Source organism: Pipistrellus kuhlii, unplaced genomic scaffold, assembly GCF_014108245.1.
Source record: "Pipistrellus kuhlii isolate mPipKuh1 unplaced genomic scaffold, mPipKuh1.p scaffold_m20_p_3, whole genome shotgun sequence".
Taxonomy (NCBI): domain Eukaryota; kingdom Metazoa; phylum Chordata; class Mammalia; order Chiroptera; family Vespertilionidae; genus Pipistrellus; species Pipistrellus kuhlii.
Genome location: NW_023425529.1, coordinates 110,025,461 through 110,040,428, shown reverse-complemented (window position 1 = coordinate 110,040,428; position 14,968 = coordinate 110,025,461).

The following is a 14,968-nucleotide window of genomic DNA, read 5'->3' as shown; positions in this document are numbered from 1 at the left end:
TCTTCAACTTTCTAGATTCTCTTCTCTTCTTGCTTCTCCAGAGGAGTGTCCTTTGCCTCTTTGTATTCCAAATCTTTAACTTGATTCTTGCATTTCTCTAGCCTGCTTCTGTGTCTCTGATAATATTTATTATTTCCGTCAGTATATGTTTAATTTCTAGTTGGTCCTTTTTCATATCCTCGAGGATCTCGTTAAATTTTTCGGCCTTTTCTAGGAAATTCTTGAAAAACCTTATAATCATGGTTTTGAACTCTATATCCAGTCTTTTGTTCTCCTCCATTTCTTTCGTTTGAGATCTATTTCCTTGTCTCCTCATTTTCTCTGCTTCCCTGAGTAGGTGGGGTGGCTTTGTGTGCTAGGTTTCCTATATGGCCCAGTGGGTCACCCTCCCCAGTTACCTGAGGTAGACACTCTTGGTGCTCCCCTTTGTGTTCTTTGTGTACAGCCTTGTTGTAGTTAAGTCCTGATTGTTGTTGGTATCACTGGGAGGAATTGACCTTCAGGCCAGTTGAATGTGAGTATCAGCTGTGTCTACACCAGGATACCTTCTGTATTGGAGATAGTCTTATAGGATCAGACTTGCAAAATTGTAAATGCCTCTGTGCTCAGCTTGGATGGGGCGGAGTTTCAGTGCAACAGTCTTGGCTTCCAGTCAGTCCTGCCCTTGTGCGCGTGCCTCAGACCTCTGCCTTCCGTGGCTCCCCTGAGTTTCCGCCTGACAGTCCAGATTCCCCTTGTAAGGGTGAGAATGCCCCAGGGGCTTGCCCGGAATTTGGTTGGGTCTCTGTATAATATTTTTAATCCCAGTGCAGTTGGAGCTGCGATTCTGTGCCGTCTGGAGCTTCCGACTCCTTCCACTATGGAGCGGTTGCGGCAACCTCCACAGTCAGACCTGTCTTCACGCACTCACTTGCACCACTCTAGACCCTGCCCGCTGTGGCTCCCGGCTCCCCTGAGTTTCTCAGTCTCTGATTCTCCGGATGTCTCTCTACAGTCCAGACTCCACCCGTATGAGCCTGGGTCCATGGGGTTTTGGCCGGGGTTGGGGTTCAGTGCAGTTGGAACTAGGGTTTAATGCAGTCGGGGGCTTCCTTTCCCCTCCCCCCAGCCAGGCACTTGGCCGCCCTTCCTCTCTGCACGCGCATCTCCCTACCTCAGCACTTTGTGGCTCCCCTGATCTGTGAGCCTCTCTCCTTCTTTCTAGTTCTAGAGTTTCCACTCAGCCAGCTTTCTTGTGGTTTTGGATGATGTCCATTCTGTCCTTTAGCTGTTGTTTTGAAATTGTTGTGTGAGGCGGCAGCTTAGGTGCTTACCTAGGCCGCCATCTTGGTTTCTCTGAATATTTCTATAACACCTATCACTTTAGCATACCAGAGATTGTGTTCATTTATAGAAAATAACAATAAATGTCACCTGGTCATTTGATCTAATAATATTTTATAGCAAGATATATTATTCTAGTAATTTATTACAAAACTGAGGCATATAGAAATAAATAACATAATATCTAATAAAAGTGATATGCAAATTAACCATCACCCCATAACAAAGATGACAGTGCCCAGTCCTCTCAGCCCCATCTCTGGAGTGTCCAGGCCTGTCAGCTGGGCCAGGGGCCTTGCTGCTCAGCCGCCTCTGGGGTGTCTGGCCTGTTAGCCAGGCCGGGGGGCGGGGTCCAGCCTTGCCGCTCCGCAGCCTCTGGATTATACTGGCTTCGTTCAGCCCGCAGGAAGCCCTATTTTTGCAGGAATCTTTCTGCACCGGGCCTCTAGTTGAACAATAAAGAATGACTCAAATATCAAAGCATAGTATACTTAGCGCCTCCCTTGTCCTGTGCCTCAGATATCATAGCATAGTACGTAGTTCACATGGAACTCAGCTTCCTTTAAAATGGAAGGGATGCCATACTCATGAAGCAACTACTTCCATACATTTTATTTTTATTTTTATTTAATTCACAGCACATACTCTTTGTACTAACTGTTGGAAAACCACCCTAGCAATTGCCTCTGTTCCTCTCTGTATTGTTGCCTTACATTCTGATGTCATTGCTGAACTTTTATCATCCACTTGCTCTAATAGGATAGTGAATTAATTAAGGGCAGATCATGACTTCAGCTTGTGATTCTCTGTCATGGTGCCTAGATAAATACTCAAATGCCATTCAGTCCAAGTGACTGTGATGAGAGAGGCCCACCATTGCTGGAGACCTCTGACTTTTATTTTAGGGGCCTCACTTGTTCTTCCCCTTTACAGTGGGGTGGGTAGGGACAGAGGGAATTTGGGGAAACCCAGACAATTCTCCTCCTGAAAGATTTTGCTAAGCTGGTGCCCAGGACCTCGGGCGGCTTTTTCACCCAAGACGGCCAGGCAGCTTCTTTCCTGGGACTGCCGGGCATTTGTCCAATTAAAACCCGGACACACAGCAATGACAAAGGCACTGGTCTCCTACTGCTAATGCGTGGGGACCAAACCCCAGCCTGCAGGAACTTACCCCCCCAGTCAGGACCAGGCCAATGGGTAGACTTGGGCTGGTGCTCCTAACTCCTAACTCCGGGAGGGGAAGACTTCCCGTGGCTACAGGGAAGACCCCGGGCTCCACGCCACGTGTGCAAACAGGCTGGTCGGTGGGGCGGCTTCTTCGCCCCGGACCGCGGGCAGCTTGGCCTCTTCGCTGCGGGACCGCTGGGCGTCTGGGCCTCTTAGCCACAGGACTACCGGGCAGCTTGGCTTGACTTCTTTGCCATGGGACTGCTGGCTGGCTTGCCTTGGCCTGGCCCCAGCAGCCCAGCACCGCGTCCATGGGGCTGCTGGGGACTGGCCCCCCTACAGGTTTGTGTCTCTGCTCCTGCCCCCCTGCGTATTGTTCTCTCAGGCTCCACCATGCCCAGCCCCTCCGGAGCTGGTCGTGACCATTATGACATCCCGCCTAATTTCCATATTACCTCTATTTATATATAGATGATAGCTAGCTAGCTAGCTAGATACTGGGTACCTTGGGTTCCACCCTTTGAGAACATTAAATAAATACTAGCGGGGGCTCCAGGGAGACACTTAACGCAGTGTCTATCCATCCCAGTTATCTGGCCCCTCGCTGCTTCCTCCCTTGAAGCACAGTAGAAGGAACAGAGGTTTTCCTTGTGGTTTGGGTAGTTTTCCTCCCAGTCACTTTCACCTTGCCTTCTTTATTAATGTTGATTTAAAAAAAGATTTTGTGAAACAAGTTTATTTCCTAAAGTAAGAGATAAGACAAAGTCATTAAAAAGAGGAGAAAGAAGGGTGGTGGAGTAGCAAGTAGGTGTGAATTGCATCAAGACTGAGATAAAAATCCGGATCTCCCTGGCACCCTCTAGTGGAGACTGGAGAGCTAAACTCATTCAGGCCTCTTTCATAGAGGAGGTTTTTTCCTCAAACATTCCATGATGCGGTAAGGGCTTTGTACAGAAAGGCTTTCAGTTTTGAGTTACTTCTTATGAAACACTCTTTTTTTAAGGCGTAGAAAACACTTTATTTTTTAACAATACATATCATTTCTAAGTAAATATGCAATATTCGTTATATCAATTTATTAAAATTATGTACATGTTCATATCAGATTGAAAAGAAATTCAAACCTCACTGTAAAAATTAAGTTTTAAAGAGAAAAACACAGTATTTCTTTAGTGTAGATTCATTAAACTCTTTATTAAACAAGATCTGAAGCTGCTTTGTTTTTTCTGCTTTCTGAAAGCGTTAATGTAATTATTGAAGCTTCTAACCAAGAAAGAACTTAAGACCCTGGGACACTTGCTCCCCTTGTTTTCAGGGATTGCCCGCCCCCTTGGCTATTGCTTATATGTGGCAAAAGGATTTTTAGCTTTTATAACCTAAAAGAAAAGAAAAAAAGGATTTTTTTGTTTGCTTGTGGGTTTGTGTAATAATTGAAGCTAAATGTTGCTGATTTGTGATATAAAAAATGCCTCCTGTTTTCCATATTTATTCTTGGGCTAGAAACATATCATATAAAGACACTAAAGTTTCATAAGTCTTTATATTTCAAGCTCTTTATTTAAACATTGTTGGATTATGTGGCATAAACCTTGTTTCATTATTTAATAAACTGGAGTAATATATAATTATAAAAATGATTTATGATTATTTCAGATAAATAGAAACATTTGAAATAAGACATTCTTCAAAGAGTCCAGAAGGCTGGAGTAGAAATAGCATTTGGGAAAGTGATTGCAGGCATTTTTCTCTGCCTAGAGACGTTATTGGGATCATCTTATTGCCTGGATACCCATTATCGGAAATATTCTGCGACTCAGTAGAGGCAAGTGAATTTGCCGCATGGGTTGGGTTGGCAAGGTACTGTGGAGATTAGGAACATTAATGTGGCCTGGCCAGTTGCTCAGTGGTTAGAGCATTGGCCCATGGACAGAAGGGTCTCAGGTTCAATTCCCGGTCAAGGGCACATACCTTGGTTTCAGGTTTGATCTCCAACTCTGCTCAATCCCTAGCCCTGGTCGGAGCGCTTTCAAGAAGCAACCAATTGCCCTGGCCAGTTTGGCTCAGTGGATAGAGCGTTGGCCTGCGGACTGAAGGGTCCTTGGTTCAATTCTGGCCAAGGGCGCATGCCTGGGTTGTGGGCTTGATCCCCAGTGGGGGGCATGCAGGAGGCAGCTGGTCAATGATTCTTTCTCATCATTGATGTTTCTATCTCTCTCCCTCTTCCTTCCTCTCTGAAATCAATAAAGAAATACATATATCAAAAATAAAGAATTTGATTAAAAAAGAAGCAACCAATTAATGTGTCACTCTCACATCAATGTTTTCTTCCCTCCCTCCCTTGATCCCTCCCTCCCTTCCTTTTCTCCCTCCCTTTCACTCTCTCTTTAAAGATCAATGGGACGCAGCCGGTGTGGCTCAGTGCTTTGACTGTGGACCTATGAGCCAGTAGGTCACAGTTCAATTCCTGGTCAGGGCACATGCCCGGGTTGTGTGCTCAATCCCCAGTGTGGGGCATGCAGGAGGCAGCCAGTCAATGATTCTCTCTTATCATTGATGTTTCTATCTCTCCCTATCCCTTCCTCTCTGAAATAAATAAAATATATTAAAAAAAGATTAATGGGGAAAAAATATCCTCTGGTGAGGATAAAAAAAAAAAGAAAAAGAGATACCAATATGATTACATCAGTGCCCTGAACTTTCAAGTTCCCTCTGTCCTCCTAGTATTTAAAGCTGGCTCGAGGCAAGGAGCTGGGGTGCTTGGTTAACTGTGGCCCAGGCAGAGATACCTCTGGTTGGCATTAACTAGCCAGTGGGTGAAATACAAACATGGTTCATTAATTTTTTTACTTAAAAGTATTTTCTAAGTGCCTGTTTTCTTAACATTTAACTTAAATATAGTAGTTTATTGAAAAAATGGAATTGGGAAAAAAGAGAGACGTTTTGTTTCAGTTCTCCTAAGAGATTAAATGACATCCCCATACATGACTGACTTTGTGGGAGGGTAGTGAGAACAGCTGGCAGCTGGTGTGTCCCCAATGCCTGAACAGAACTTCCACTCTGATCACTGCATCTGTTACACACATTTGGCTTTAAATCCAGGCTATGTGTTGTTATAGTGTTAGCTGGAGAAATCTACAGGGTACATTACCAGTAGATTATAAAGAAATCATTTGGAAGCAAGGCGTGGGCGTGTAAGACAAGGGTAGTATATAAATCTGTTTCTTGAAAGCTTGATGCAAATGATGGAACCAAAAGCACAAAGAGCAAAATATTGGAAACTATATCGATATGGATGGACTAGCTTAAATAAACTGGTCCATCCATGTAATGGCTTACTGTGTGGCACATGAGAAGAATGAGTTAGATCTCAGCTTGCTCACCTGGAAAGATGTTCATGATATGTTATTAAGCAGGAAAAAGTTGAGATGCAGACTCCTTTGTATACCATGATCTCATTTCTCAGGGAGAAAGCATAAAATTTATGTAAGTAGGGAGTGGATTTAAAGAGTGTGCATTTAGGTTCTCCAGAGAAATAGAACCAATAAGTGTGTGTGTGTGTTTGTGTGTGTGTGTGTATGTGTATGTGTGTGTGTGTGTGTGTGTGTGTGTGTGTGATTTATTTTAAGGATTAGGCTCATGTGATTGTGGAGGACTGGTAAGTATGAAACCTGTAGGTTAGCAGGTTAGCAGACTGGAAACTTAGGATTTCTATGTCACAGTCTTGAGTCAAAAGACCTTCTCTTGAGCCGAAGCCTGTTTGGCTCAGTGGTAGAGCGTCGGTCTACGGACTGAAAGGTCCCAGGTTCGATTCCAGTCAAGGGCATGTACGTTGGTTGCGGGCACATCCCCGGTAGGGGGTGTGCAAGAGGCAGCTGGTCGATGTTTCTCTCTCATCGACGTTTCTAGCTCTCCATCTCTCTCCCTTCCTCTCTGTAAAAAAATCAATAAAATATATTTTTTTAAAAATTAAAAAAAAAAAGACCTCTTGGAAACATTGTTTTTATTTCCCCTTAAGCTTCTTAACTGACTGAATGAGGCTCACTTATGTAATGGAGTATAAGTTTGGGTGTGGGGCGAGGCAGAGGCAGTTAGGGGCAATCAGGCCAGTAGGGGAGCAGTTAGGGGTAATCAGGCAGGCAGGCAGATGTAGTTAAGGGCAATCAGGCAGGAAGGCAGAGGGGTTAGGGGTGATCAGGTAGGCAGTCAGGGGCAATCAGGCAGGCAGGCCAGTGAGTGGTTAGGAGCCAGTGGTCCCAGACTGCGAAAGGGATGTCCGGTTTTGGCCCACTCCCGAAGGGGTCCCCAGTTGGAGAGGGTGCAGGCTCGGTCCTCTACAACTACCACCACCACCCATCTCCAGAACTTTTGAGATAAATTGTCTTGAGTGGATCTTGGTCCTTTAATTCATTAGCAGCGTTTATGTTTGTGGATTTTTGGCCTTGTTATAGGCCCAAGCTAGAAGATCCCAGAACTTACATCTGGATCCTTTTTTTTTTTTTTTTTTGCAGTGTAATACACTGCCCCTTTACCACAATCTGATCTTGCAAGACCTGTTACCTAAATGCTTATATTTTACAGAGGCCATAAACCATGAACAACACACAACCTCTGGAGGGGGTTATCAGAGTTGGCGCCAGGCCCTTAGATGTGGTGCCAAGGTCCCCATCCCATCCCACGGGGCTTTTTGCAAAACTCACAAAAGGTCCGGAAGCCTCATCCATATCTTTGGGACAAAGAAACCATGCACTTCATGCACGAATTTCGTGCACTGGGTCAGTAGTATTTTATAAGAAAATTTTTAATATATTTTTATTGATTTCAGAGAGGAAGAGAGAGAGAGAGAGAGAAACATCAATGATGAGAGAGAATCATTGATCAGCTTTCTCACACACACCTCTCACTGGGGAATGAGCCTGCAACCTGGATATGCACACCAACTGGGAATTAAACTGTGACCTCTTGGTTCAGAGATTGATGCTCAACCACTGAGCAACACTGGCTGGGCGATAATATAATTTAATATTTTTACAGTAAAAAAAAATTTTAAAAAACCTCCAAATAGAGTTCATCATGTGGACTATGTACCTATTCTGTAAACTCCTGAGGTGATTTTACATAATTCTTAGTCTTGTTCTGACCGTACTATTTTCAAATTATATTGTTTCATTGCATGAAATGGTCGCAAGAGCTGCATTTTCTTTTTTTGAGGTTTTACTTCATTAATTGTAATATTGTAAATATATTTCTGAAACATACCATAGTACTTTATGGAAAGAGAAGCTGACTAGATATAAGCTATTGCAGATTTTCACTGAATGTATGTGTGAGTTTTGACAATTCTAGACTTAAAAGGAATCCATATCTCAGAGCCAGGTTTACAAACATCCAAGAACTGCTTAAGGCCACTGGCAGACTTCATCCTGAATTGCAGCACTACTCTATATTTTGTGCTTTAAAAAAAAAACAACAACAAAAAAACACACAATAATTTGCCGAAACCAGTTTGGCTCAGTGGTGGAGCGTTGGTCTGCAGACTGAAACTTCCCGGATTTGATTCCGGTCAAGGGCATGTATCTTGGCTGCGGACACATCCCCAGTAGGGAGTGTGCAAGAGGCAGCTGGTTGATGTTTCTCTCTCATCGATGTTTCTAGCTCTCTCTCTCTCTCTCTTCCTCTCTGTAAGAAATCAATAAAAAAATATTTTAAAAAATAAAACAAAACAATAATTTTCACCTAGTAGATAGTGCAATAAATACTTCTTGCATTAAATGGGAGCAACCTACTAAGATTTGCTCATTACTTCTGGGATTCTTTTTTTATTTTTTTTTTAAATATATTTTATTGATTTTATACAGAGAGAAAGGGAGAGAGATAGAGAGCTAGAAACATCGATGAGAGAGAGTCATCGATCAGCTGCCTCTTGCACACCCCCTACTGGGGACATGCCCGAATCCAAGGTACATGCCCTTGACCGGAATCGAACCCGGGACCCTTTAGTCCCCAAGCCGACGCTCTATCCATTGAGCCAAACCGGTCCCAGCTACTTCTGGGATTCTTAATGTGCTGTGTTACCTCAGGATCACAAGGAGTCAGTGAGAATTGGGATGAGAGTGCTCCAGGTTGCATTTCCTACTGATTGCTTTATTAACCAAGTTACAGAGAAATCAGAACCTCTGTCAGCCTGTGTTCAGGCTAAGATTTATAAAAATTGAGGTAAAATATACATAAAATTTATAATTTAAGCCATATTTAAGTGTACAGTTCTGTGACATTAAGGATATTCACACTATAGTACTATGAAGGCTAAAAGGCTAATTCCAATGTAACCCTGATGTTTGGGGGGGTTGGGGGAGGCCTAGCAATCTGAATCTGTGCCCGTCACCTAATGTACATTCTTGATCATCTATAATTTAGTCAGTGCCCCTTTACCACAATCTGGTCTTGCAAGACTTGTCACCTAAATGTTCACATTTTACAAAGGCCATAAACCATGGACAACACACAACCCCTGGAGGGGTTATCAGAGTTGGCACCAGGTCAGGCCCTTAGATATGGCGCCAAGGTCCCCATCCCAATCCACGGGGCTTTTTGCAAAGCCCACAAAAGGTCCGGAAGCCCCATCCATATTTGCGGGACAAAGAAACCAAAAGGGGATAAAAGAAGGGCTTCCACCATATTGGTTTGCTCAGACTCTGGAGGCAACTCCTCTGAGACCAGCAGCGTAATGAAGCTGTGTAACTTCTTTAAGCATCGCTTGGGTTTCTTCGGTCCTCTACAACAGTACAACTACCACCACCACCCATCTCCAGAACTTTTGAGATAAATTGTCTTGAGTGGATCTTGGTCCTTTAATTTATTAGCAGTGTTTATATTTGTGGCCTTGTTATAGGCCGAAGCTAGAAGATAAGATCCCAGAACTTACATCTGGATCTTTTTTTTTTTTTTTTTTTTTTGCAGTGTAATACACATTACATAAATTTTATTGTCTTAACCATTATTTTAAATATATTTTATTGATTTTTTACAGAGAGGAAGAGAGAGGGATAGAGGGTTAGAAACATCGATGAGAGAGAATCATTGATTCTCTTACTGGGGATGTGCCTGCAACCATGGTACATGCCCTTGACCGGAATCGAACCCAGGACCCTTCAGTCCGCAGGCCAACGCTCTATCCACTAAGCCAAACCGGTTTCGACTTAACCATTTTTAAGTATACAGTTTAGTGGTCTTAAATACATTTACATTGTTGTGCAACTGTCACCACTGTAACTTCATCTTGTAGAACTGACACTCCATACCCAGTAAACAACTCCTTATTCTCTCCTCCCAATAGCTCCTGGCAACTACCCTTACACTCTCTGTTTTTATGATTTTTGACTAATTTATGTACCTCAATATGTAGACTCATTCAGTATTCATCCTTCTGTTACTAGCTTATTTGACTTAGCATAATGCCCTCAAGATTCATCCGTATTGTAGTATATTACAGTTTCCTGCCCTTTTTAGGCTGAATAATATTCCATTATTTGTGTAGACCACATTTTGCTTATCCACCCATTGTTGATGAATACTTGGTTACTTACACATTTTAGCTACAGTGAACGGTTATGAACATAGGTGTACTCTCTTTGAGTCACTGCTTTCACTATTTTGTATATATTTACAGAAAGAATTCCTGGGTCATATGGTAATTTAAAAAATATATATATTTTATTGATTTTTTTACAGAGAGAAAGGAAGAGGGATAGAGGGCTAGAAACGTCGATGAGAAAAAAAACATCAACCAGCTGCCTCTTTCACACCCCCTACTGGGGATGTGCCTGCAGCCAAGGTTCATGCCCTTGACCGGAATCGAACCTGGGACCCTTCAGTCCGCAGGCTGACGCTCTATCCACTGAGCTAAATTGGTTTTGGCAGTAATTTTTAATTTTTTGAGGAACTGCATACTGCTCCACCATGACTGTACCATTATACAATTTCATCAACAAGTGAATTTGAAATTGGCAAGTGTGAATCCTCCAATTTTGTTCTTTATTAAAGATTGTTTTGGCTATTTGGGATTCCTTTGAGATTCCATATGAATTTTAAGGTGAGTCTATTTCTTCACAAACTGTCATTGGGATTTGGATAGGAATTACACTGATTCTATAGCTTGCTTTGGGTAGTATTGATATTTTAACAATATTAAACTTTTTAATTCATGAACATGAGATGTGTTTCCATTTATTTATATCTCAATTTCTTTTAGCAATGCTTTCTAGGTTTCATTGTACATGTGTTTCACTTCCTTGGCTAAGTTAATTCCTAAGTATTTTATGCTTTTTAATGCTATTGTAAATAAAATTTGTTTTCATAATTTCCTTTTCAGATTGTTCATTTTTGTGTGTTGACTTAGTATCCTGCTACTTTGCTGAATTTATTTATTAGTTCTAATAGGTTTTTTTTGTGTGGAATATTTAGGGTGTCTACATGTAAGATCATATCATCTTCAAGCAGAGTACTATTATCTTTTTTCCAGTTTGGATGCTTTTTATTTCTTTTTTTGCCTAATCACTCCATTTAGAACTTCCAATACTATGTAAAATAGAAGTGGTGAAAGTGGACATCCATGCTTTGTTCCTGATCCTATAGGAAAGGCTTTCAATCTTTCACACTGAGTATGATGTTCATTGTGGGCTTTTTTTCTTCTTTCTGCTGATGTGGTGTATTACAATGATTATTTTCATTCATTGAACCATCCTTGCATTCCAGAAATAATTCCAAGTTGGTCATAATGTATAATCATTTTAATATGCTGTTGAATTGTGTTTGCTATTTTGTTCTTTGCTCCTCCTTCCACTGAGAATTGGAGTCAATTTCCCTCCATTTGGGTCTGGCTTGCCCATAGTGACTTGCTTTGCAGAGAATGCAACAGAAGTGATCTCCTGTGACTTCTGAGGCTAGTTCTACATTAGCCTTGGGGAACTATCTCTAAGCCATAAGCCCCTGAGAGACCATGTGAATGACCAACAGAGAAGCACTGAGACTACAGGAGGATGTAGAGATGTGCAGTCAGTCTCCAGCTGTCCAGACTGTGGGTATTTGTGTCACCCCAGCTATGATTTTAGACATGATGAACAGAGACGATTTTTTGTTGTTGTTAAAAGTTCCTTTAAAAAAAAATATATATATATATGTATATATGTGTGTGTGTATATATATATATATATTATATATATATATATATGTATGTATATATATAGATTTTAGAGAGTAAGAGAGAGGGTGAAAGAGATAGAAAGATCAATTATGAGAGATTGAGCCTACAGCCCGGGCATGTGTCCTTGACCAGACTGGAACCTGGGACCCTTCAGTCCACAAGTGACAATTTATCTACTGAGCCAAATCAGCTAGGGTGATGATTCTTATGTTCCCTGAAGAAACTCCTGACCCACAGAATTATGAAAGATAACATCAAAATGGTGGTTCTTTTAGGGCACAATTTGTTAGGTAGCAATATATAACAGGAACTAAACTATTCCCCTATTGAAAAATATTTAGATTGTGTCCATTTTTCTTCATTATGAACTATATTTTACATGTACTTTTTGAATATTCAAGGATTTCTCTAGTGTAAATTCTCAGAGACATAATTGCTGAATAATAGGGCTATCTTTTTCCTTGTTTCTCTACCCTCTGTTTTGATAAGTGTTGGGCAAATTTCCCTCTTCAAAGAGCATATAAAGGTTACCTTTTTCCTTCATTCTCCCAAATATCTTTGATGACTAACTTCATATTCTGTGTTTTGTTTACTTTTGTCTACATGAAAGAGAATAACTCCTACCCTATCAATAGGACTGCAATTTAGTGATTAAAAGTGAAATCTGGATAACATAAACAAAATGTTATCTACTGTAATATGGGGACCTTGATCTTTAGGGATGAGACAACTTTGACCTCATCTTTGTCCTTTTGACAAGATAGCCTGTGTCTTCTCATTGCCTTTCCCATCCCCACTTGCATACATACAATATGAATATGTGTGTGTATCTTACTATGTACATACACACAGATACATGCAATATGAGTATTTACTATATCAATTTGAATTAATTTATGGGAACAGTTATCAAAACTTGAGTTAAATAAATATATTGTAAGAATTATAGTAGAAAATGAAAACTGCAACTTATTTGTCATGTCCTTCAGTGCTTCTGGGAATAAGCTAATCATCAGCTGGAAACAGGAAGAAATTTGACTTGTAATACAGAGTATAAACATGGATTCATTGTAGGAAATTTGTACTTCTTTGGTTAATGAGGGGTTACTATTGGTTAATATAGATAATATTTGTCTATACCGAAACGAACACTAGAGTCTGAAGCAGAAAATTCAGTTTCTACTATATTTTGAGCAACCACTATATTGTTTAAATGTATATAACTTTTGCCTAGCCGGAGTGGCTCAGTGGTTAAGCATTGACCAAGGAACCAGAAGGTCACAGTTCAATCCTCAATCATGGGCTTGATCTCTATTGTGGGGTGTGCAAGAGGCAGCTGATCAATGATTCTCTCTCACCATTGATGTTTTCATCTTTCTCACCCTCTCCCTTCCTCTCTGAAATCAGTTATATATATACAATGAATATAACTTCTATGCTAATATTCTGCAAAATTAAAAAAAAAACATAAAAACTGCTATTACTCCGTTTAACTGTTCTTGTTGCTTCCCCACCCCTTCAGAGCCAGCTGGTGACTAGGCACATCTGTTCTTCCTTAGCTCCCTCAATTCTTCAAATCAAGAATAATCCAGGCATTCTTGTGCTGCATTATCCACCTTTCTCTTCCCTCATTTGATAAGTGTAGGGGTTTATAATCTGGTAGGTAAAGTGCCTGAATTAATCTGAAAGATAATCATGTCAGTTTGAAATTATAGAGTACATATACTTATGGGAATAGAGGGTTACGTTTTTCCGAGTTTCATTTCTTAGGCCGGTGCACCTGCATACTTCCGTAGATCCCAAGTGAAGTGATAGAGGATGTGATTCAGCTGCGGACAATGTACACTGTACCCAGCAAGCAAGCAGGGCCACTCAGCATGGCCAGGCCAACCCCACCAGGAGCCAAGACATCATCTCATTGCTTAACAACCAAGAACAATAGTTGAATTCTGTGGCCCCCAGGATTGAATGCAATTGCATTCTGTTCTCAACTTCACCCTAGTCCATTCTCCCAGTATAATCATATCCCTTGCACCTTGCTATAAGACAGGTTTTGGATGCTCCTTGTCTTCTTGGTTGTCTGGCCTTCTCAATAATCACCTTATATGAATCAACCCTGCCTTCGTTATTGGACAGTGCAACAGGCAGCCCAAGCCCACTGGGGGTTTCCTGGTAACAATTTCACCTCACAATAGCTCATTAAACATTCAGCGTTGGCACAAATCTTTTTCAGCGATACCATAACCTGAATTGCTAACTTCTAGCATCATGAACCACCAGTTGGTAAAAATATTTTAAGGAATTAGACAATTATTTATTTATTTATTTATTTATTTATTTATTTTTAAATATATTTTATTGATTTTTTACAGAGAGGAAGAGAGAGAGATAGAGAGTTAGAAACATCGATGAGAGAGAGTCATCGATCAGCTGCTTCTTGCACACCCCCTACTGGGATCTGCCCACAACCAAGGTACATGCCCTTGACTGGAATCGAACCTGAGACCCTTCAGTCCCCAAGCCGACGCTCTATCCATTGAGCCAAACCGGTCCCGGCTGGAATTAGACAATTTTAGAAGAGAATAGATTGATCATGAATTTGGAAAAATCTGCAATGGAAATGCATTTGGGAGAGAGAGAGAGTTCATATTTGGCTGTTGAATATATATTTATATTTTGTGGTGTTTGTCATCACAAAACTCAAGAGGATTAACTTCATGTCTGAGATTTTGGGAACTAGAGGTCAGTCTGATCTGAAGAGAATGTTTTAGCTACTTAAACAGGTAGATGTACATATCTGTACATATCTACAAGATGACTTTCTTTAGGAAATAGTGGTGGATTGATGTGATGGAGAAACAATACTCTGAAGCTGGGTTGAACAATTAAAACAAAAACTTTGCTCTTTAGTGCAGAATTCATTGTAAAATGAGGAGGAGGAGGAGACAGAGGAAGATGAAAATAAGAAAATTATTTATTAGTAATCCCAACCATCTGTCAATGTTTTGGGAGTGTTTCTTTTGGGCAATAGAATCATAGACTATCTTTTCTAAAATTATAATATATCAATATTTTTTCCAAGCAGATAAGTATTTTCTACAACATTAGAGTTTTAACTCTTGACTTTGAGAGATAATTTTTGACTTCAGAAAAGTTGCAAAAGTAGTACAGAGTTCGGGTGTACCCTTCATTCAGCTTAGATAACTGTGTGCAATAATCAAAACTGGAAATTAACATTGGCATAATACTGTTACCTAAGCTACAGACCTTGTTGGAATA